General features: G+C 35.2%; 1 protein-coding gene across 7 annotated transcripts in view; it reads left to right on the top strand.

Moving 5' to 3' along the window:
* Cdase (neutral ceramidase) overlaps window positions 1–15,651 on the top strand; it is a 37,844-nt gene that overhangs the window by 16,375 nt on the left and 5,818 nt on the right. The gene's annotated exons all lie outside the window — the stretch shown is intronic.

Genomic DNA, 15,651 nt, shown 5'->3' on the forward strand with positions numbered 1-15,651 from the left:
TAATTGAACGGGATGGATGGGATAGAGTCTGCCTGTTCCTCGTGCTCACGGACGTTACTCGTGCGAATCCTGCAGTTAGTCGTTAAAAGATGTAGCAGATTGATTCGACCGTCAGAGACGATTATGTTGAAAAGATAGGAAAGAGAGAGAGATAATCACCTACGGATAAACCTTATTTCTCGAGTTGTTACTGTGTATTTAGAAATAATTCATTCCAATGAATTCCGAAACGGCGGAAGGCAGTCAAGTGAACGTGAAATTGGAATGGGAATCAATTTGAGAGTGAATGCGAGCGTTAAATGATTCGGTATCTTTTATCGTCAATCTGGATAAAAAAATACATTTCCGTTTAATTATGTTAACCGCGACAATACTCGTGCACTTTATGAATAATAATTTTCGAAATGGAAAATAATGTTGGATAAATGATATCGGATTGAAAATTTTATTCACACATATTTACATTCAAAATTCTGTATATTTTATTTAAAAAACAGAATAAAAATTCAATCCTTTCCTTCGATGTAAAAAATGTAGATCGTATAGAAACTTGTGTTTTTTTATTATTAAAATTTTATGTAAAATTATTTTTATCATTATTTTTATTATTAAAATTTAATTTTCTGGCAAATTTTACATAGCACGCTGTTCGGATGAGAAAAATTTAGTGCGTAATTTTATAAAAGGATTTGAATTTTTCGCTCCAAATTTTCGAGATTAGTGTTTACTCGGTTTAATTACAATTTTTTTTTCTTTCTCAATGTAAAGAAAATTGCTCGATTACTTATCATCATTGTTTCTGAGTGCATAAATATTACGCCAGGTTTCTCTCTCTTAGCGTAATAGAGGCGAACGTTCTTTCACTTCTGTACACAAAGCCGAATTAATACCATTCTTTTTTTTGTTTTTTGCAAAACAGCGTATTTTTTCCCGCGAAGAGAAGGCGCGGGTAATTAATACGGTGAAATTTACGCCTAATTCTAGTAATCGCGAAATAAAACCGGATTACACATTACAGAATATCCTGAGAGAAAAAGTGATATATTCTTTGATTACGAAAAACTTGTTGCCACGTGTTTATTTTAACAGAATTTTGGCAATGAGACTTTTACGAAATTCAAGATTAACAGCTGTGCTTTTATAAAAAATAAACGTAAGTAATAGCTTTAAGGCTTTTTTCTTTTAAACAGACAATTTTGCTCTATACAATTTTTCTGATTTTATTATAAAAGTGTGAGAGAAAAAAATTTAGACTGTTATCTTTTAATGAAAATGACATCCTTACAAAGGGAACGGCCTTAACTCTTGCAAGTTTTGGTCGAGAAAGGCGTGGTAGCTTCTGTTTTATTCCTCGCTTACGCAATTCTCGACAAAGCCCGTTTGTCTTCGCAACGTGCAATGCTATTTCTTGCCTCGCACGTAAGGTACACATCACCATCGTTCCGTGAACGTAATTAGCTTTAAAAAAAAAAAAGAAAATTGGTCCCGCCCGAATGATTACCCGTGCGATCTATCTGGATCAAGATCATAAGCGACAAAACCATTCGATCTCAGCCCAAATTCTTTTGTTGCGCTTTTATGTAATACTAACATAAGCCGAACGCTATTGTTCAATGTTTCCCTGAGATTGCGTGAGTCCATTATTTTCGTGTGATATGTCGAAATTTATTACTTTAGTAATTGTATATGTATGTGTGTATAACGTATGTTTTATGATTGCTTGCGGTGATATCGAATTAGAGATTGATCGATCACATTTAAAGTTCCATTCTTTATTTTTTAGCTTGTCGCGATATTTTTTTTCTTATGGTAAATAAAATTAATCTTATAAAAAAAATTATATATACATATATATAATTTTAAGTAAATTTTCTTAAGATTTCTTAAGATAAATTTATTATCCGTAAGAAAAATCGAAAATATCGCGGCAAGCTAAGAATCAATATATCTATGTAAAATTATAATATCGATGAATATTTCACTTTACGTTTATCAAAGTACATATTCTATGTCTCCTCTTATCCGATCCGCTTCTCGTTTATCACGCAGACTGGATCTGTGTAATACTAGGCGAGCTAAATCGCCCGATCATTGTCACGTTCGCAAACTTTTCACAATCGGCGAAGGCGCGAAATCGCGCTCCAGATTCAGATTTTCGTTTTCCAGCGCTTTTCTCTTTTTCTTTTTCTACCAATGACATTGCCTACTGAACGCATAATTGAAGGTTACCCGCTTCCGCGGACGATTTCGTTAACCGACGACGAGATCGCCGCTTTCTTTCGACTCTGGTGAGCCAGCCCGTTTCTTACGCAGTCGCTTATTACCCGACACGACGATTGTGACAACAGAATTTCATAAGGGAACTTGGTGTCACGCTGAGTTAAGTTCGGTCTTCTGCTTGGGCGTCTGTAGAGAGAACGACGATAACGATGACGATGACGACAATGAAGAGATTTTCACAGATAATTTATTCCGAGCGGTTTACCTAATGCTCTTTTCATACCTATAATACTTGAGAAGATAAGTGAAATCATAGTCAGGATGATCCATAGAAGAAACTCTCTTTTATAAAAGAACAGTTTTTAAATTTTATTTATTGTTCAAAAATTTTTTTCTTAAAAATCTATTTTAATTTTATCTTGAAAATTCTATGAAAAAAATCGAAAAGGAAATGTCACATATAAATATACAAATTAATAAGTAAAATACATATTTTATATATATGTATATAGAAATATGTATCTTTTATCATAGTTTATGGTTCTCTATGAAAAATACATATTGAAAAATTCACATTGCATAACAATCTTAATTCTACATTATACCGTACTATATTTACCGTTTCCGATTCGTTTCGAAAGGACAAAAACTAGTGTGCAAGAAACGATGACGAAGCCTCGATGAGATCAATACGTTTATCCCAGATCGCATAATATGTGTCAGCATCCGCTGAGTTATACAAATGTATGTCCTTCGTAGACTCCAATTTAGATGACAAAATGGGGCGTGACTATTGACGCGTAACAATAGACTCGTCTAAGGGTCGTAACAGTAAGGATAACAGGTATATATGATACCGTAATGATCCTTTCTCACACTGGCTCAATAACTCAAGACGTTATTTATCCGTTCATAAAATGTGTCTACTATTCGGCGAGAGATCTAAAATCCTCGACAAGGTTTATAGGTTTACTGCTAAATAGACAGCAGAGATTCGTTGCAGCAAATAATTTGATGCATCCTTTTTTTACGCGATATCACGTAAAAAACAAGATATAATGTTTGCAAATCAGAAAAGTTTATATAAAAATATATATTTACATTTTTGCAATACTATTGCAAAAATTTTATCGTAGTAAACAAATACAGTTGTGTTATTTGATATACGTGCGCTTTTCGGTTTTAGTTCAGCTATGCACGTACGCTCGAATTAGTCAAATCCATTTGATTCTTTTTTTTTTCACATGTAACACAATTTCCGCTTTTTCACGACTACAGCGAGATATCGGAAAAATATACGGAAATACACGGGAGCAAATGTTTAGATCTCCTATTAAAATAGAAAATGTGATTTTCTGTGACATTGGACGCAAGCAAAACAATGAAATTATATTCTGCTTCGGATTGTTTATAATTAATCAAAATAATTGCACACGATATTAACTCGATATTAAATATCATGTGGTATCTTTGTTTCTCACTCTCCTACTTCACAAAACGGAGATTTGGCAAACGTCACTTAAGTTACATAAATATATAGATAGAAGTTGAGTCAATATTTTTCCGCTCTCTCGAAAATAATCGACCGTAAGAATTCTTTGGCAAATATCACACGTGTGATTCTATGATTATTTATCTCCTCTCTCTTTCTCTCTTGTTTAATTCTTCTCTCAAAAGAAAAAAAAAAAGAATAGAATCACGTTCATCACGCAACAGTCACAAATATGTCGTTCTTATTTATTCGTCTTTTCGAAGGAAGGATCTTTCAGCGGGTCTATTTTGTCATCGATGGAGTCTAATGTTCTATTTCGCGACCTGGAAGAGACCTACAAACCGTCTCTGTTACGATTCTAATAACCGTGAAGTCGTGAAAGGTTTATTCGTGACCGTAATGCCAAAGAGCTCGGCAGATACGCTCGATGATACGTGAACAAATGTACTGTGGACTGTAATGGAGAGAATGGCACCCCTTATTATGTATATAATGGCAACTTCGAGAAATATAGCGCAATATAAAATTGAGAAACGTCGTATTGAGCGAAACATTCTATCAAATTAAGTCCCAGAGTTCGTTAGACAGATTGGGTTCAGGGCTAATTCTGTTTGCTAAATTATTAAATTTTATACAACATGGACAGCTTTTGAGATAAGACGCGAGAAAAGGCGAGAATAGAGATTAAAATTAAATCTCGGGCAACGTCGGCTTAATTAAGTCTTATCAGTTGTGGCGAGAGGGTCAGGAATCTGTTTATTCGCCAATCTGTCAAGTGTCGTCAGTCAACGCCCATCTCGTTTCAGTTATTATTCAAACATCAGGCTATCTGTCCTCCCATAATTTGCGGAGGATCACCGTTCGATTCTGGTTGCGGCTCTGTACACAAAGAGAGCCTCTCGGACTCGTTCTTCTCGTTCCTTTTCACTTGTGTGCTCTCCTCCTGTCACGTCTGTGTCAATTCCACGGCGCTCTACGTGGCGTGGCCCCGCGATACGTGACGCAACGTATTGTTTACGAGGCGCATTTCAATACAATCGTGTGAAAAACGCGCGCGTTCGCCAGCGAAACGTGGGGAAGAAATGTCTCGACGTATCCTTGGCACACCCCGAACTTATATGCTCGCGGTACTAATTGGCTTCGCGTCTCTCTCTGAGGTCGCTTTCAACTCACAACCTAATTCGGCGAGTCCTTCTTGTTCCGGCCGCCCAAGGATAAGTAGTTTTCTCGCGTATGTAGCCATCCATCATCCGCCCAACGACGACGACGATTTTATTGGCATTCCCTGCAGTTATACGAACTGCTTATACGTAACACTCTCCTCCAAGTCTTCTTGCGTGGTATACATGATAATTCCGGCGAAACTGCTCTTCGACGCTATCTAAACTGCTCGCAATAAAATGTTTTCCCGTTTCTGAAATGCGTCTTCGGCGTCTTGATTAAATTGTGCAACCGACTAGAATGTGATTTAAAGGCATAAATTAAATTCGAAAAACTGCTTCGCGAACAACATTTGTTTAATGAAAAGAGAGAGTGAGAGAGCGGACAATTTGCATTTTGCATTTTAATTTAATGCTCCGATAATACGAAACATTGTAGTTTTAAATTATCCTGTTGAACATTTTCTGATAAACGTTTCCTTTACCTTGAAGTAAATGAATTTGATGTAACATGGAGCGTTCTAACATACATACAACGACGGAACAACGCAATAATTTACGCGCATCCGATAACATACATATGACATTGGAGGATCGGTAGATTTTCCGCGCGGTTAAGCACGAAGGCGCGATACAATGGAAACCGCTAATGGTATAAAATGAGTCTAATATAAGATGCCGATCGGCTAATTATTCCCGGTTTCCGTAACGCCGCTTCAACCACTTCGCGCACTCCGGAATTTACAGACAATGGCAGGTAGCTTGAATGGAGTCCCGGCTTGTATGAATGGAACGTGTTCGCGAGATAGGTCGCAAACAATTTACATTCTCCACGGTAATTAAATTTATCCAATATCAAATGGAAAACTACATCGTGAAAATACATTCGTTCGATCCTCTATCTATTTATCGCAGCAGAGTTTCAATTAATTGTATATCATTCAAGCGTTATATAATTCGTTCGCGAACGCATATCATGTGGAGCGCGCGAATGTAAATTGAAGTTTATTTAAATAACAAAGTGATTCAGCGCGGTTTCTAACGATCGGCTCTGTCATTCGCGATTCAATGGCATGGCTGCCAGCGGAATACTTATGATCGTTACGAAGCTGCCGTGTATTACGGTATATCCGAGAGCTTGTGCGACGCTACTCTCCCGAGTAAAAGTGTGTTCCAACATGTTTTTCCAGAACGGTTGTTAGAAAATGCATCGCGACGGATGCGCTTGTTATTCCGGAGCGCGCGGCGTACAAGAGACATAAGTGTGAACGAAGGGGGAATGTATGGCTGACGTTCCTGCTATGCATTCGAATTTCGCGCACGCACAATTTGCCATTCAATGGCAAACGAGAGTGAAACCTCTCTCTCTCCGATTGAATAACCGTGTCGTAACGGTCAGGAAGCTAGGAAATTTTTCTCCACCGAAGAGACATTCTTCCTGATACGCGAGTATCCTTATTATTCCGCGCGGATCAAATTGGAGCGGCCGGGGAAATCGATTGGCTCGTCGATGAAATAAATGGGCGAGTGATATTTTTGAAGAAAATCGTCACGATGTGATCCACGATAAATAGTTTAATGTTATAACGAAGAAGAAAATATTGACGCGAATTTATAAAGTCGGGATAATCGGCCAGGAAGAAGAATGGATAGAGCCAATCTATGGAAGCGTCATTATAATTCCCCGGCCACGTGCTCGCGACGCCTCATCGTTTATTAATCGTGGGACGTATCGAGAACGCATTAACCCGGCATTAGTGGGGCAATTCCTCATCGCGAATAGCTGCGACGGTTTTAATCGATTCGGCGAATTTTATCCCACGCCGAGAAAACAGTTCTACACTCCCTGATTACTTATATACCGTCTGTGCAAGAGTCGATTAGAAGGGGCAGAGTCGTCATCACGAGTAAGATAGAGGAGTTGGTTCTTGAGAGAGGAGAAAAAGAAAAAGAGAGAGCGAGAGTGAGAAAGAGAAAAAGAAGGATAAAAAATGGAACGAGTCACTACGAACGATCTACGTGTTTACACGTTCCTGTTCCCACGTCTTAAAACAGGGCTCCGCAATCGCACAACATCTCAGCCTCATTATGCACCTTATCTTACATCGACAGAGACAGACTCCGCTTCCGCGGCTAAAAGCGGCTGCATAAGCCAGAGAGAAGCAAGGGTCGACGTAAAACATTTGATTGCCGAAGTAATTTATGTCATTCTAATGGCTCTTAATTGGATACACAATAACACAAATGAAATGAGATCAGCTAAATTATAAAAGAAATTATAAAAGCATTAGCCTTAATCCTTAAAAAGGCAATATATAATATTACAATATATATTATATTACATATTATTACTGCCTTTTTAAGGATTAATGCTAATTCTTTTTATATTTAATTTAATAATATAATATAATAATAATATACATAATAATATGACAACGTAATAATATATAATATAAGAGAATTGTGTAATAATTAATAATAAATTAATCGCGAAAAATTTGAAATTAGTAAAATCCCATTTCAATATCTATCTTTAATGATCTGTCCTTAATGAGTTCTTAAATAAGTCGGTGATCGAGGCGGCGCGGCGATTCGTGCGCAAGCAATTAATTGCGTCCGAGTGTGATTAGATCGACGTCACGCGATTCGTCCCAGTGAGAGAATCGTTTCCAAGGTAGGCCGGATGATAGACATCGTCGCCCATTATCGCGTTTGCCGAAGGCGAGCCGGCGCTCGATGATGTAGCCGGTGCCGAGTGGGAAAGCGCGACCGAATGAGGCTGACAATGAGTAAGTTTCTTAGAGCCTTCATTTCGCGATCTTCCAAGAACAACAACATCTCGCGCCACGCCTCGCGTGTCTCGCGATTTTTACGCGCACGCAAGGACGACCCTCCCGATTTCATTCCGCGATTATTTAACTCGAATTGACTATCTCCATATTGTTCTGCCAGAACTTGCGTCCCCAGGAATCACGCCTTGGAATAGGATAAGGAGGCGCCTATCTCTCAATGTCTCGTTCACTTTCGAATGCGTTTGGCTACCAAGGAAAATGGATCATAAAGTGATAATAATTGCCCCGCGTGCGAACACGGACGCGCAACTACTCCCAGTTCATTACAAACGCGTTCACGCAATGTTGTTAATTAATGTATCGCGGCCAAGATTCGCAAGGATACTGACGCAACGTTTTAGGCAATTTTTTTACATAAATTTTACTTCTATATAGTATATATTATAATGCAAAAAGCGTGCGTAAAAGTGAAAAGGATAAACTTGCTAGCGCGATCACCCGCTTAACCGTAATATGGTTGGATTATAAGTATTATAACACGTCCGCTTAAATGTAAATATATATATAATATATAGTATATATGTATGTGCATATATGGTAATGAGACGAGTTACATTAATTAAAATGCGCGATGATGTGGAGTGAAATTTCAAACTCTAGTAAATATAGAGGCAAATAGTGCTTGGATAAATTTTCGTATTTGCATAAAAAGTATTTCGCGCTCGCAACGACGATTAATGTTACGAAATTTTGCCGAAATATGCCTTACCGCGAATATTACACCCATTCCCTACTCGCTTTTATACGCCGGAATTTAATGACACACGCGGAGAGAAAGAATTCTGCTGCTGCGGCAAAATCGTCGCTTTTACTGCATATTTGATGAGAAAGTTCGCTATTGCGAGCATGTTTTGAATTATTTGACGTTATTTTACAATTTTAGAAATTAGTATTTTTGACAAGTCATATGTCATATAATATTGCGTACTATCTACACAGAGAGAATTTTCTTTTAAAATTTACCCTGAAAATTGTGGTAATTGTGGGACAATATGGTGTAGAAAGAATTAATATATGAGAATTTCTCTGATTAATAATTTATCACAGTAAAAATAATAATCTATCTATTACAACACATATAAAATATGTTTGATTAATTTTACTATGCAGTTTAGTAAAATTAATCAAAAATATTTTATATAAATATTAATCAGAGAAATTCTCATAAAATTCTTTCCATACCATATTGTCCCACGATTGCTATGATTTTCAAGATAAAGTCTAAGAGAAAATTCTTCCAATTTATATAATAACTGACAAAATTCTTTGTTATAAAATTGTTTGTATGCTGTAAAATATTTTTTACTAGTTGTAAAAAATTTTCCATAAAATATTAGTAAATTATATTTTTGTCTTCTTCATACGTTTATCGAATGGAAAATAGTGCATACTAAAATAGTGTAAAGAGACCATGAGACCTGAAAAAGTTTTAATCATAATCGCGTAAGATCATAGACAAATCGTCTAATCATTCTTCCTACATTGTGAGAATGCTTGAGTGTGATTGGTCGATTTCCTTATGACCTTAACAGTTATGACTAAAACTTTTTCATATGTCATAGTCTTAACTTAAACGTTGCGTATTAAACTAATAGCTCTTTTGCATATATTGCATCTTATTATCGATAATTTTAATTCGTTCTAAGAATACTTGTGTATTATATATACGTGTAGATTGTCAAGTGCTCTGCACTTACTTCCTAGGTATTAATTAATTTAGCAATTAATAATACCCTCCGTTTATTAACGCTCAGCTATGTGTAGCTGTACGGTGTCAATTATCGAGCAGAAATCACGTACAGTTTGCGCAACGCAGCAAAGCATAGTCGTAACCCGATGATTGGACGTGCAATTTGACGAATATCATCAATGCACGAAAGGCCAGTCATTCAATACGCGTCTAATTATAAACATTTTGCGCGACCGCAATTTGACAATATAATAAAATCGTGTTAATTGCTTTAGGGTGATTAAAATATCACTTGACATATCGCGAATCATGTGACATGTTTATGTTTCGAACTAGTTTTGCAAACATTTTTAAAGATATATTTGTATCTGTAGAGCTCGGCATAAGACAGAATATATATATATATTTTTTTTTTATTATTATTTTTATATTATACTCTGAATATAAATCACGCTTCTTCAAATTAATTAAAGAAGAATTATAAAAAGTTGTAAATCTACTTCATATATTATTTTTATTACATACATGTATATACATGTATACATATATCTGCTTGATTTATAATTATTTTATTTTATATATAAAATATAAAAAAAAGGACAATGCAATAGAAAATTTTATATTACAATAAATGAAGCAATTGATAACAATACCTATTTATTTTTTCACGAAATAGAATTTTCTCATTTTATATAAAAATTTACTGACGTATCGTAATTATCGCGTTGATTTTCTGACAATTGCCATATTAAAATCGGGATTGACGCAAATGCTTGTATAATACATGCATGACTTCTGAGGAACAAGATTCATGCATAAAACGGAAATCTTCGTTTGATTGCCGCGATGCATGTCGATTGTCTTCGCGAACGATATGTGGAAACGCGATCACGTAAAGCGTTTATTTGAGAACACGATTTGCTAAGAATCCTAATGAATAGCTAGTCTCGGATGTGACCCGTTACATGTTTTACGATTCAACATTGAGCGATCTCTTTATTTTAATTAATTAAGCTTTAATTATAAATGATATTTTAATATGCGCGTATCGGGCTGGGAAAATAATTAGGAACATGCGGTAATCATATCAATGAGCAGTAAGACCGCAAATTATGCAGGAAATTCAATATATGATATCCAGAGACTATCGAATTTCAATTAAGTGAATTAAAGTCAATCTCGTGTGTATCATCAATGTTACGAGATATTTTGATACTTTTTGCGGATCCGAAAAATGTCAATTTGCAATGTGCACGTCACTCCATATGTCACCGTAATAATATTTTATAAGATGCGATATGTATTTCTTATGTACAATATTTCTAACGCATCTTCTCCGTTACATTTGCCATTTCTTTTCATTATTGTTCTGTCATGTTGATCAAAGTGAATAGCTCAGCTACTTAGATATGCGCGATTCCCTTTATGACGGCGGAATTTAATAACAAAGTTCTATCCGCGCCGCAAAAATCTCTCTCGTTTCTTTAAAAGTGCGGGATAGTATTGAAAGTATGTACTTTACATGTACGATTGGACGCTAAGCTTCTGTCTGGAGCTCGAATTAATCGAACGGGAAACTAAATTAAAAGTTTGAAGCCGCGCGTATTTTAAATCCAGAAAACAAATTGCGGCATTACATTTGTACTGGATAATTAATCTCAAGCCAATACGAGGCGATTAATCTCGAAGGATGAGATTTATTGAACGAGAGAAAGAAAAAATATCATTAAATATCATAACAAAAACATAATTGTAATCACTATTCTAAAAATATTAATTAATATTACTTGATTATATTATTTTTTATATATTATAACTTTACTATTGTTTCTAATCATTTCGTTTTAATTCTATCTAGCTTTTAATATTAAAAAATATTTAATATTATCAGATATAGAGATCGCAGATATTTATATTGCTAATTTTTATCCTATATAATTTATTAATATTTATACTATTATGTTTTTATCCTACATAATATGTCCCCTGAGAGTATTTTTCTTATCGTCTATATCGAGCGATATCGAAGAAAGAATTAGTTTTAATCAGCATAGCTTTTACGAGATAAAAGGACCATGCATTTTTTATTCCACCACATCTGCTGTCCGACAGTCGTGCATTTTTTACATTAAAAAGCAATATTATATGCTGTGTTTTACATTACCATAGTAATTGCACCAAAAATGTATTTAAAAATATGCTTGATGTATTTTTATGCCGTTCAAAATTATTAGGACAAACGGGAATTTCGAAACACATTGTTTCTCCACAGAGTGAAAATGCCTCAAAGGACTCTGCGAAACAGAAAATTTTTTTCAAGCTTAAATATAATGGACTTTGAGCAAGTTAAATATTTATTTAAAGTGACTATATGCAGACTATTTTGTGTATTCTAGACTCTCTACATTTCCGCAAATAAACACGAATGCACATTGTTTGAAGCCGCTTTAGTCTCCAACTTTTGAAGCTCAGAAGCGCACTTAAACTGTCCAACTCTCTCTCTCTATTTTATTTTATTTATAAATTTAATTTAGAGTAAAATTTATTACGAGAAACCTCAATTGCGATGTAGGCTCGCAGTAATTACAACATCTAAAACCATTTTTGCTTAAATTACACGATTCTATATCAAAATGTGATAAACTCATTATGCAAAAAAAAAAAAATGTTTTAAAAGACTTAAAAAATTACACACACACATATATGTGTTTGATAACGCACGTGTCGCTCAAATTAAATGACATCGTAATTATACTGCTTACATACGCAAAGAGTTTATCGAGGCAGCAACTGCAGCTTTCTTTCATTAGTTATGAGAAATCTGCGTGCTTGAAAGGCTCGTTAACTTAATTATGTGGAACTGGATCTATTTGAATGCGTTCTTTCCATGTTCAATAACGTTCGATTAAATTCTATATGTATTCTTGATTGCATTCGTATGTGCGGCACTTGCAAATGCGTCCACGTGGGATGCAACGTTGAGTAAATATTGTCCTATTAGTAAAAGGATACTATCTATAGTCATTAATAACACAATATCGATTTATGCGCACTTCTGAGATACGCATGAGATACCATGAAAATTCTCTCCGTGAAAATATATGTATCTCTTCATTTTTGGATTAATATTCTCAACATATTAATAATTAATAATGATTGAAATGAAAATTAGCATCTTTATTATTTACTGCATCATTTAATGATTCATCAATAAATGAAATTATATATGATACGTGAATTGAGATAATGAATATATATTTGTATATATTCCAGTTTTGAAGAAAATATTTGTAATCTGATTATCATATCACAATTTAATTTAATTTTATCCAATTTATTATAATTAATTTATACGTATTATAATGAATAAATATAATTATAAATTTAATATAATTTATATTTATGTATTTATACTTGGTTGGCCTTTAGACAAACATCAATGCGTAATGAATGATATATATTAAAAAATTTATATCTATCAAAAAGAAATTTTTCTGAAAATTCTATTCGTGTAAGAAACACACTCTAAATTTACGGGAAACACACAGATAGCTTATTTTCTATAATATGTATATCAAATATATATTTGATGTAATTTGGTGTACATCTGATGTAACTCGCTTTCTCCAGACGATTTGATTTTATATTGCGTGTAGTCATATTCATCTCTCAAGGTTCAAGAGCTCTTCCAAATTAAAAGAATCCGAAAGTTATTAAAACAGGATTATCGTGAGGTTGAAATACCGCAATTAAACTTTCATGGACTTGTTAAGTAATAAGCTCCGTTTAATTTTATTCGTAATACTGATTTAATTAATTGTGCAATTATACACGCAATAATTACATGCGCTTCAAGTCTTCCTTTTTTTTAAATTCTTTCTTTCAATACAATGAGTTGTCACATTTTTCTAACGAATCGTGTATTCGAACAGTTCTTGGATGTTGCAAATGTCGCGATCGATAAACGGAGGTAAGTCCTAACCGAATTTAATCTTGATTGATGCTAATGGGAAAAACCTTTAATTAAGATCAACGGAATCTTCTGGGTCAAAGTGTTCCCATGGCGCGTTTTCATCGTCGACGTTTTCATTGTTGCGCGTCTACGTGATACCCCGACTCGTTAAATACCTAATCCTGGAAGCTTAATCGATATTCTAATTCGTCGCGCGAATGGCTCGGAAAAGATAATGATTGCGATACAAAGACCGATATAAATAAAAGCCCGACATTATACGAAATGATCGATAATAGCGGTCTTCTGCTCGCCCTGATATGTCATATCGCGCTGTGTACGAGTCCGTTCGCGTGTTGTTAAAATTAATTAAGCGCCGTATATCGAAGGATTCGTACCCTGATATGTGTGTGGTCGGCGTAACGATACTACATAACGTCAGGGCTTGATGGGATACGGTGTTTTATCTCGGTTTTATATCGTCGTGTCGCATTAATCTGTTGCTCGTGACACCGAAGTAAAATCGACAAAACACAACGATGATGCCCGAAAGGCGGGAAAGTTATACGCGCAGTTATAACTATTCGCGGATCCGCAGCATCCATGTGTCTAGGTATACCTACGCTCGGACATCATTCGTCATCGTTTCCTCTCTCGTGCGCTCGAAATATCTCACCAAAGTATCTCGTCGCGCAACCGGTGCTTTCCGCTACTTACTTTCTCTCTGACGACGACGACGACGACGTAGTAAAGACATCTGTCAGGGTGTTATATACTCGAGGATCACTCGAATACAAATGATCCTCGATTTGCGCGTTTTCGAAAAACGTATGGAAGATAAGTGGAGAAAAATGGGAAAAATTATTAACTTTCACTCGGCAATATGTGTGTGTAATTTCGATCTGAATTTAACAAAGACTCTAAATTTTAATTATTTGAAAATGATAAGTAAAAAAGATTCTGATATATGAAAGGGGCTAGTAAGAGCCAGACAAATATTAAGTGCAATAAAATTATTTTTAAATTTGATATAAGGTTTTATACATGTCGTTTGTTTTATTAATTAATGCATTGGTTTAAAGGAAGAACCAAAACATTCAAAATAGAGAAATTAAAAAATAATTTTATCGCACCTGAATTTCATTTGGATTGATATTTCGTAGATAGAGAAATGCATTTCATTTCATATATAACACTTGCTGCAAAAAGGACTGACTACACGGAAACACGTACATTTCAAGTGAAAAAATAAACACGCAACCAGTAAACACGCGTTCTTTTTAAATAATTCAAAGCTTAAAATTTAACTTTAAATTAACTGTTTTACGCGGAGAAAATTACTGCAGTATGAAAGCATCGGGATATCGAGGAACGGCTTAAACTGCGATGGTCGGCTTCAACATGCAGCTCAGCGTAATGATAGCGTATTAAACCGCAAAAAAGAGTTGAAAAACGTTTTAAAATGTTCGTTCGAAGGTCGTAAATAAGAAACTCGTATCAACCCGCGTAATAGTTCAGCGAGCGCTTTTGCAGAAACGGATTATTAGGACTTATAAACCGCGCCCAAATAAAAGCGGGCAATTAGGGCACAGGCAAAGGCGTATTCATATGCCGAGTCTGGTTTAATTGACCAGACGAACAGAACGGCGTGCTTTCGCTCGTAATACAGAAACCAGGAGATGCGTGTGGCAAACCGTCGCGATAATTAACATATATATTCGCATGCTCGTTAAGCGTGACCGGGTTGTCGCGACTGACTTAGCCATCGTCAGTTTCGTGAAATATTAGCATCACAAAGGAGACAGAGAAAATAGTTTCCACAGCTGCCTATGGTGGAGAAGACGCTGTATAAGCCAAGCTGTATCTAGGCGAATACAGGATGCGTTTCACGCGTACGTGCATGCGAGCTGCGTAGCTGCATTTCGCGCGATATATTATAGAGTCGTGGAAAATGTTTTTCTTTTTCTCTCATTTCGAAACTTACGTCTCTACTTTACTTTCCCGCTTGCCTCTTCATATTCCGAAATAATCGCGTTTTTTATTTTTCGTCATCGAGATCCGATCAACTGCGAATCGATTTTTCTCTCTCCGACAGTCTTTTCGATCTTTATTATTTATTTTAGAGCTGTGCATTTAAGCTGAGAATTTATAATGCGACGATGTATAATTTTTATTGAAAAATTTAGAATTTTATTATTGTTATTATATCAATAATTTTTTTACATCCAGGTATATATGTGTGTGTGTTTGATCTATTTGTTCTTTGGAATCCTTTCCACTAAAAT

This window comes from Prenolepis imparis, unplaced genomic scaffold, assembly GCF_030444845.1.
Source record: "Prenolepis imparis isolate NDT839.2.m4 unplaced genomic scaffold, iyPreImpa1.0 SCAF_8, whole genome shotgun sequence".
Taxonomy (NCBI): domain Eukaryota; kingdom Metazoa; phylum Arthropoda; class Insecta; order Hymenoptera; family Formicidae; genus Prenolepis; species Prenolepis imparis.